General features: G+C 37.7%; 1 non-coding gene across 1 annotated transcript; it reads left to right on the top strand.

Annotated features, from left to right (window-relative positions):
* The first annotated feature begins 225 nt into the window (after positions 1 to 225).
* On the top strand, positions 226 to 332 carry LOC128193842 (small nucleolar RNA R71). Its single transcript, XR_008245151.1, has one exon. It is a non-coding gene; the product is annotated as a small nucleolar RNA R71 (small nucleolar RNA).
* Positions 333 to 10,665: the final 10,333 nt, after the last annotated feature.

The following is a 10,665-nucleotide window of genomic DNA, read 5'->3' as shown; positions in this document are numbered from 1 at the left end:
TTTTGGGCTAAGATAGCATCCAATGTATTAACCTCCAACACACCAGCTTTTCTATTTTGACGGTCAAACTGCATATTCACTGTGTTGTTTGCCATTAATTCAAGAGTCTCCAAAGCTTCCTCTGGTGTTTTCAAAATGAATGATCCTCCACTTGCTGCATCCAACATTGCCTTAAAAGTGGGTGAAAGACCATTATAGAAAGTCTGCACTTGCAATCATTCAGGTAAAGCATGATGTGGACATTTCCTCATTAGCTCCTTATATCTTTCCCACGCCTCATATAAGGATTCATTGTTTTGCTGCACAAAGGAGGTGATCTCATTCCTCATTTTCGCTGATTTGGAAGGAGGGAAGTATTTGATTACAAATTTTGTAGCCATATCCTCCCATGTAGAAATACTTCCTTGAGGTTGTGATTGTAGCCAGTTTTTAGCTTTATCCTGTAGAGAAAAGGGAAAAAGCCTCAAACGAATTGCATCATCTGAAACTCCATTAATTTTCAAGGTATCACATATTGCCAGAAAATTCTCCAAGTGAGAATTAGGATCTTCTGAATTTGCACCTCCAAATTGATTCTGTTGAATGACTTGCAACAATGGAGGCTTGATTTCGAAATTGTTAGCTTGAATAGGAGGTCTCACAATGCTCCCTTGATAACTATTAGGATTTGGCATTGAATAGTCACGAAGAGTCTTTCTAACAGGTTCTTGGTCTGCCATTGTTAATGCCTCCTTTTCTTGTTCAATTAATCTTTGTTCTTGTCTTCTTTCTCTCTTTCTTCTTCTTGCACTACTTCTATTTCTTCTAGCAATGCGTTCAATTTCTGAATCGAAAAGCAATTCTTCTGGGCCAACAGTACCTCGTATAAACAACTAAAACAAAAAAAACACACAATACTGCAACAGAAATTAGGTGACAATAAAATTGAAAATAAAAATACTCAAAAATAAGAACAAAAATTCCCTAACATCTACAACTCAAATCTTAAGCCAATTAGATCACTAATATCAACAGTAATCAATCCCCGGCAGCGGCGCCAGAAACTTGATGTACGTTTGGCAAGTGTACCAATCGTAATTGTAGTAACAAAATATCGTCCTCTGGGATTGAATGAGTTGAGTACCAGTTTACTAACTTACTTAATTTTGAGTGATGAAATTTATCCAGTGAAATGATGAACATGAACAAGTGATGGAAATTCAAATGATATAAACAATGTTAGAGAATTGATTTCATACCTTTTCATATAATTTCCTCCCCTTTTCAATCGATGTGTAAATTATAATTATCCCCTTGAGTTTATTTAGAGCTTGTTTACCCCTAATCCCTTAGTAGGCAAACGTATCCCTTGAATTTGAATCCCCAATCCCTTAGGCCAATTACAAATTCAACAAGATCATGAAAAACAATCATATCTCAATTCAAACTAACTAGTCCTGCCCAATTTCCCAATTGTGACAGCATCTAACCTGTTCTATTTATAAACGCAAGCAATTCCCAATCTCCCAACTGTGAAACTGCTCATAGAATAGACATTAAAACATAAATAAAACACTGGGATAATTAAAATGAACTTAACATCAATTGAAAAAGGTTCAGAAAATATAATCCAAAGCACTACATCAATCCACTAACAAAAGGAAATTTAGTTCTGCATAATGGAAAAGAAAAATCAAAAAGCAAAAAGTTCCGCCAAAAGTTCCCAGAAGAAGATGAAGAAGAAGAGCCCTTTGTTGTACGTGAATCCACTTTTTGTATCCCCTTCCACGTGTTGTTCATTCCTCTCCCATCATTTCCACAAATTCCTCCTTTTTAGGAGAGTGGTTTTCCTTTTCCCTAACTTCCTCCAATTTTCCTTTAATTTAATCTCTTTAAATCAGTCATAAAAGAGATCAATAACTGCTCAATAACTGCTCCTGGAAACTTTCACAGCCCATGGAAAACTCCCCAGGTTGTGGGACTGTTCACAGCTTGGTTGTTGAACTCTCTGGTTTCATCTTGGTATCTTGTACATCAATTCTTCCCAAATTGTGATTTTGGCACTTAGAATCATCAATCTACAATAAAAACACAAAATGCCAATGTATGAACCGAAACAAAGATAATCCATGACTAAATCCTTCAATGAATGCAATTATGCATGCAAATGACCTAAACTAAGACATGAATGCAATTACATTTACTCACACATCAATGATGCTTACATGTAAATGTATTTGATTATAGTTAAATGAAAGACAAAGTTGATTCATGTGACATTGTAATAGTAGAGTGAATGAGTGAATACATCTTATACACTTGTATGTTTGAGTGAAACACTTTATCTAATGAGGTTAGATTCCATGAACACATTAGAACATCTTTGCTTAGTTGATTGATCAGTCATGAAAATAGCATTTGTTGGATATTATGTGATTAAGTGAACACTAAAAGCATGTGCATATCTTGATTGAGGTCTTGGTAGTATGTACTTATCTTGAAAGAAGGATTTTTGAATATGGTGAACCATTGAATGGATTAGTGGAAGATTGAGTTACATCTTGTTTGCTTGAGGACAAGCAAAGCTCTAAGTTTGGGGTTGTGATAACAGTTTAAAAACTGTTATTTTTACACTTAAATTCTATATTAAAAGCAACCTTTAGGACTTAGAAAATAGCTTGAAATCAAGTTTTTGCTTATGTTTTTGGAAATAACAGAGTTGGACAGGTTTTATGCTTGATTTCCTTGTTTTTGCAGGTTTTGAGATGAAATTGATGAAAGAAGTAAAGTGGCATAGAGATGGAATCAGAAAAGGACACAAAAAGTGCAAAAACAGAGAAAGCACAAGTACCGCTCAATGCCAATTACCGCTGAGCGGCACTCTCAAGAACACGTTGGCACCGTTGAGGGGAAAAATGGTCCGGAGGGGAAGAATTGAACACGCGCTACTACCGCTGAGCAGTATTTACCGCTGATCGTCACTTTTTTGGGCTTGGGCTTACTTTTTTGTATTTTTTAGAATATTATATAAGGTTTTAGTTAACCTAGGTTAGTCATCTTTGGCTGGGACGAAGCAAAAACACAATCTTTCACCCCTTGGAGGAGGATTTTGGATGCTAAGGCTCCTTTCTCAACTTTCTAGGGTTCTATCCTTCACTCTTTCATTGTATTTCATATAGTGTCACCATGAATATGGTGAACTAAACTTATTTTGTTGTTGGGGAATCAATGTAAATCTTGAGAAACTCTCATGTAATGGATTTGTTCTTCAAGATCTTTTATAAGATACATGCTTTCTTTCATTAATAGTTAGGGTTTTTCCTCTTTGCTCATAGCATGCATTGTTTACCTTATTCGATGTCATGATCATTGGTTTTGTCGATATGGACACATACTGGGAAATCTAGATATAGGGAATCTCTCCCAACAGTAGTATAAACCTAGACATAGGAGTATGATGGTTGGTTGCCTTTAAGCTTCTGTTCACTATAATGCATGATTAATTGCTAGGGAGACAAGACATTGTAAACTAGTGATTATGATTAGGCTTTCTTCGCCGAGACATCGGGTTTAAGGTAATTTAGAGAGTGGCATTAACATTAATGAAAAGAATGATGAATTCCTTAATACATGAGAGTGGATAGGATGAAATTGATAAACCCCAACAACATATTTATCCATATAATTCAAATCACGTGTTTTGTTTCTTCTTTCCCATTGATCAACACATGCATACATCTTTACTTTTCAGTATTTTGCATTGAAATCTCAAGTAATTTTTTGTACAAGTCTTAGCTAATCAATAAATCACATAACTGTCTAGGCCGTGAGTCCTTTGGGAAATGATACTTGGTCTTACCATGTTTATTACTTGATGCGACTCAATTACACTTGCCGAGGGTTCATCAGTGGAGATGTTGAGAATGTGTAGAATGCGCTACGAATGTGCAACAATGAGTCCTTAACAGTAATGCTCTGACCAAACCCAAACTTTGATGGAAACATGATGCAAAAGTGGTTTAAAGAGAGATTTTATGAAGGGGGAAGAAGGAAAAAATGTAGAGAACTCTTTGGAGAGTGCTAGAGAGTGTTTGGGAAGAGGGAGATCTGAAAGTGGCGGGCAAGACGCACCCTAGGGTATAAAAGAGACCTAATTGGCGAAATCCCGCTGAGCCGAATTAAAACAAGCTCAGTCAGCAAAACTGCAGCATTCGCGCTCAGCGGTAATTACCGTTAAGCGGCATTCGCGACACCAAATCTCCTTCTTCCTAGCTTGCCCTAGGTGTCCTTTACCAATGCCTCTCACATACCCAATGCATTTAGTCTCTCACATCACTGAAACATTCAATCCCTATGATGCAACTAAAGCAGAATCAAGACAAACAAACAAAGATAAATTCAATAAATTGGGTTGCCTCCCAAGTAGCGCTTGTTTAATGTCACGAGCCTGACCCAAAATCCTCTAACACCCATCAATAGGTGCAAATCTTACCATCACCCTTCAATAGGTGTACCTTTTGAGTATCCTTCAGTAAATACTCACCAACTTAGCATCCATCAGTAGATGCTAAACCCAAATATTACAATGTTCCAAAGTTTCAAATTACATCACCAAAAATAAATAAATTCAAAGAAATTAATGTTCTCAAATCACTAGGGTGCCTCCGAGCAAGCGCTCTTTTAAAGTCACTAGCTTGACCCAATAAAGCCCAAGTTCCTTTTTCAATGTTGGTGTTCCTCTTGCTTTCATCACACCAACTCATCAATTGCTTTCGGTCCACCTTTTTTACTCTCCTTGAATATGGAGCTTCAATCTTTATCACTCCATTATCTTTGAAATCTTTCACAACCCACAACTTGTTCTTGAATCTTACCGGTGTACCAAGTTTGAATTGTGCATCCATCAAGTTACCATGAACCGTCCTTCTTTTGTCATCTTTTTCTTTTTCCCTAACTTGTGACAAGAAACAATTTTTACCTTTGATGACCGGCTTTGCAGCTTTAGAGCTAGTCATGGGCGCATCCTTACATGTAGCTTTATGATGAGTCTTCTTCTCTTGAGTTTGCTGCTAAGCTTTGAAGACATTAAAGATCACCTTTTCTTCTCGGTCTTGAAGCACTATCAATCCATCATCCGCATTGATGATTACCTTTGTCGTTTTCATAAATGGCCTTCCAAGAATAATTGGGATCTTCTCATCTTCCTCCATCTCTATCACCATAAAGTCCCCCAGGAATTTAAGTTTGTCTATGCAAACCACCACATCTTCCACTACACCATAGGTTTCTTTGGAAGATCCATCCGCCTTGAGCAAAGTCACCTTGGTTGGATTAACTTCAAGATCACCAATCCTTTCAAGCATTGATAAGGGCATCAAATTAATGCTAGACCCTAAATCAGTTAAGGCCTTCCTTATATTCTCCTTCCCAATGACGCAAGGAATAGTAAAACTTCCTAGATCTTTCACTTTTGGAGGAAGTGGTTTCTCCATAATAGCTCTGCATTTTCCCTGTTTATCACTACTTTCCTCCTCTAGATATCTCTTCTTTGCGAGGATTTGCTTCATGTGCTTTGCATAAGCAGGAATTTGTTGCAATGCTTCAGTCAAAGGTATCTTAATCTCCAATTGCTTGAATATCTCCTTAAAATGCTTATATTGTCTCTCTTTATCAAATTTTTCACTCCCCTTAGGATAAGGAAGAACTCTCTCACTTTTCTCACAATTTTTCACTCCCCTCTTCTTTTCTTTCTCTTTTTTCTCATCCTCACCTTTTATCTCTTCTTTTTTGTCTCTCTTTTCTAACTCAACTCTCTCTTTTTCATCCACCCTCTCATCACATATACTCACAATATCTTTACACTCTTCCTTAGGGTTAACCTCAGTATTAGCCCAAAAACTCCTGTCAGGCATATCCTCTAACTTCTTTGCCATTTGGCCAACCTAGATCTCCAGATTTCTAATTGCAGCTTTAGTGCTCTTGTGAATGGAGATAATCACCTGAATAAATTTTTGAAGAGTTTCTTCAAGCTTTGTTGATCTCTCATTTAGCGCAGATACTTGTTGCCATAGTGATGGTTGTTGTTTTGGTATATTAACTTGTCCTGCTTGTCCGGCTTGACCTTGACCCATGCTTGGGTGAGGTTTCCACCCTTGGTTGAAGTTCCCTTGGTGGTATTGGAATTGATTTTGAAATTGATTCGCCATAAAATTGACATCTTCTAGGGCCTCCACTGGAAAAGCACATTGACCATTGATATGGTCACCACCACACAATTCACAGAGTTGTTGTTGAACCTGTTAAACGTTCTTCAACTCCTTTAGCAACTGAGCGAGTGTCTTTGTCAAATTCTCAAACTGTTGAGTTATGATTTTATTTTGATCAAGCAAGGCATCTTGAGATTGCAATTGTAAGACTCCCTTCTGTTGAATTGAAGTTCCTCTTTCACTATGCATCTTGTTGTCATTAGTAGCCATGTTGTCTATCAATTCAAAAGCTTCCTCTGGAGTCTTGCATTTAATATTACCTCCAGCTGAGGCATCTAGCATCAATTTGGTTTGTGAACCAAGACCTCCAAGGAAAAGAATGACTACTGTTGCTTCATCAAAGCCATGAGTGGGCGTCTTTCTCAACAAGCTCTTGTATCTATCCCATGCTTGACCTAGCGTTTCCTCCATGCCTTGTCTAAAAGAAGAAATTTCTTGCTTCCCTTTATTGATTTTGGATTGTGGGAAGGACTTGTTTAGAAACTTTGAAACCACGACTTCCCATTCAGTAAAGCTATCCTCCGAGAAAGAATTCAACCACAGCTTAACATTGCCTCCCAATGAGAAAGGAAACAAAATTAGCTTTATTGCATCATCCGAGACACCATTGATCTTTACAGTGTTGCAAATCTCGTTGAATGTGGTTAGATTCTCATATGGACTTTCATGTGACAGTCCATTAAATTGGTTGCTCTTTACCGATTGTATCAACGTCGGTTTCACCTCCATATTTGCAGCATTGACCCTCGGCCTAGCAATGCTATTAAAGTGATGAGGGCCAGTGGTGTAATCCGCCAGAGTACGTCTACCATTGTTCTCTCCGGCCAAAAGAGGTTAATATAAAATATGAATGATTATGTTGTTGGGGTTTTCGACTTATCCTATCCACTCTCATGTATTCAAGAATTCATCTTTCTTCATTAATGTTAATGCCATTTTCTAATTTACCTTAAACCCCATGTCTCGGTGAAGAAAGCCTACTCCTAATCACTAGTTTACAATGTCTTGTCTCCCTAGCAATTATTCATGCATTACATTCGCACAAAAGCTTAAAGGCAACCGATCCTCCTATTCCTATGTCTAGGTAATATTGCTTCCGGGAGAATTTCTCCAGTTCTAGATTTACCTATATGTGTTCATATAGATAACATCAATGATCATGCAACTGAATGAGTTAAACAAAGCATGCATAGAGTAAAGAGGAAAAACCCTAACAATTAATGAAGCAAAGCATATAAAATATAGAACCAATTCAATACATGAGAGTTTCAAAGGATTACATCGGTTCCCCAACAACAATGGAGGTTTAGTTCACCATAGACATGGTGAAACTAGATGAAAAACAATGAAAGAATGAAAGATAGAACCCTAGAATTTGAAGAAAGGAGCTTCCGCATCCAAAATTCACCTCCAAGGGGTGAAGAAAGTGTGATTTCACCTCTTTCTATCCAAAGATACCAACCCTAGGTCGACTAAACCCTTATATAGTTTATTAAGAATTACAAAAAATAGGCCCAAGCCCAATTAAATGGCGCTCAGCGACACTTTTTCCGCTCAGCGGTAAGTGCAGCTCTTCAAGATGACGCTCAGCTGTAGTTTTGGCCCTCAACGGTGACTGCAGTGCTTCAAAATGCCACTCAGCGGTAAAAGTTGCGCTGAGCGGTGACAACGACTCTTCTTTTGTTCACTTTTACTTCTTTTCCTGAGTCCAGCTCCTTACTACTTCAACTTCTTTCATCTAATTCATCTTAATTCTTGTCAAAACAAGGAAAACCAAGCATAAAACCCATCCAACTCTCTTATTTCCAAAACTTAAGCAAAAACATGATTTCAAGCTAGTTTCTAAGTCATAAAGGTTGTTTTTAATATCAAAGTTAAGTATAAAAAAAACGGTTTTTCTACCGTTATCACCCATTCTAACGTCCCTAAAGCAGTTGAGGGGATTTTTGAGACTTGCGGGTTACTATCGACGCTTTGTTCAGGGGTATCGAAGTATTGCACGACCTTTGACTAATATGTTGAAGAAAGATAATTTCTATTGGTTTGAGGAGGCAAAGGCTGCATTTCAATCCCTTAAGGATTGTTTGACCCAATCTCTAGTATTAGCATTACCTAATTTTTTTAAGGTGTTTGTGGTTGAGGTGGATGCTTTAGGTTCTGGAATTGGTGTTGTCCTGATGCAAGATCACCACCCAATTGCTTTTATTAGTAGAGTTCTCAATATGCAACAACAATCACTTTCCACCTATGAAAAAGAATTGCTGGTAGTGGTTTTCACAGTCCAAAAATGGAGGCCTTATTTGTTGAATAGACACTTTGTTATCCGCACAAACCATAGAAGCTTGTAGTATATATTGAGTCAAAGATTGACTACAGCCTTCCAACATAAATGGTTGGTGAAATTGATGGAATTTGATTTTACAATTGAATTCAAACAAGTCCGGGAAAATGTAGTTGTCGATGCTTTATCTAAACAAGAATCTGTGGACTGCCAAGCTATCACAACTCTCATCCCTAAAAGCAACATGTTGACTAGAATCATAGATTCTTGGCAGAACGATGTGAGCATTCAAAAATTGCTCCAAGAATTACAAACAGATACTTCCTTACATAAACATTATACTTGGAATCATAATGAACTTAGAAGGAAGGGCATATTGGTTGTGGGGAAAGAGGGTGCCTTGAGGAATGAATTATTACATTGGGTAAATGCAGGTTCTACTAGTGGCCACTTTGGTAGGGATGCTACATTAAAAAGGTTGAAATCTGTAGTATATTGGCGGGGTATGACCAAGGATGTTCGCCGGTTTGTCTTAACATGTGAGATTTGTCAAAAATGTAAATATGACACATCTGCTTCTCCGAGTTTGCTGCAACCCTTGCCAATTCCAGAGAGGATATGGCAGCATATCACCATGGATTTTATTTAAGGTTTACCAGATTCCAAGGGTAAACAAGTTATATATGTGGTGGTTGACAGATTAAGCAAGGTTGCACTTCATGTCCTTAAAATATCCATATAGTGCCACTGAAGTTGCTCAATCCTTCTCGGACAACGTGTTTAAATTGCATTGTTTTCCAGATTTTATCACCAATGACCGAGACTCCATCTTTATTAGTCAATTCTGGAAGGATTTGATGTCACTTCAGGGAGTTCAATTGCAACTTTCATCAGCTTATCATCCCCAAACCGATGGCCAATCCGAAGTTGTGAATAGATGTTTGGAGACATTCTTGCGCTGTATGTGTTGTGATACTCCCCATGAGTGGGCTAAATGGCTTCCTTTAGCTGAATGGTGGTACAATACCAACCATCATACTGTTATAAAGTGCAATCCTTATGAGGTGATGTTTGGACAACCTCCTCCAATTTATCTTCCTTATTTACCAAGGGAGTCAAAGGTGGAAATCATTGACAAAAGTTTGCAGAAAAGAGAGGATGCCTTAAAGCTGGTAAAATTCCATATGAAAAGGGCTTAAGATCGAATGAAGCAATTGACTGATAAGAAGAGGAGTGACTGATCCTATGATATTGGTGATTTTGTGTATGTGAAGCTCCATCCATACCGTCAGATTTCTGTGGCATTCAAATCTAATGCCAAAGTAGCACCTAAATATTTTGGACCATTTCAAATAATGGATCAGATTAGAGCGGTGGCTTACAAGCTCAGGCTTCCGCAAGGGTAAAAAATTCATGATGTTTTTCACATTTCGTAGCTTAAAAGACAAGTGGGTCACACACCCAGTTCCAGTTCACTTCCTACAAAGTTTGACTTTTTTATGGGAGGCAAAGAACCTGAGAAAATTCTGGATCGAACAACTGTCAAGAGGGGCAACAAAGTTGTCACCAAAGTCTTAGTGAAGTGGAAGCGCTAGTTATTAGAAGATGCCACTTGGGAATTCTTCTTTGATTTGAAGAAGAAATATCCAGATTTTAATGCTTGAGGTCAAGGATTTTTTTTGTTGAAGGCAGGGGAATTGATATAGGAATTTAATAAAAAGACACGTGGCTCCACGTGGCAGCCAAATTACATTATGTTGTAATTTTGTTAGAAGGTTGTAGCATTTGTTATGTTATTTTTTTGGGTTTTCAAATAATAAATACTCCTCTCAGAGGGAGGAGGAGGAATCCATTCTTACCAAAGCAAAACAATTTTCTTCTTCTAAAACTTCTCTGGCATTATTTCGGATTCAGGTTTGAATCCCTAACTCTCGAAGTTCTTCGAATATTCTATATTCGTAGACTTCCTTTATAAGACCACTCCTCCTGTACCGTTTATGCAAAGAAGAAAAACAACACTCTTCAAAACACAGTAGAAATGGTTCAGTCGATGACACAAAATGAGATTTAATAACTCACCTTCACAATATCACCACGAACGCAAATAACGCCTTCCTAGTTTACAACACCTTCATCGAT

The sequence above is a fragment of the Vigna angularis genome, chromosome 8 (assembly GCF_016808095.1).
Source record: "Vigna angularis cultivar LongXiaoDou No.4 chromosome 8, ASM1680809v1, whole genome shotgun sequence".
Classification (NCBI taxonomy): Eukaryota; Viridiplantae; Streptophyta; class Magnoliopsida; order Fabales; family Fabaceae; genus Vigna; species Vigna angularis.
The sequence above is the reverse complement of the archived record's forward strand: the minus strand, read 5'-3'. Positions and strand labels throughout refer to the sequence as shown.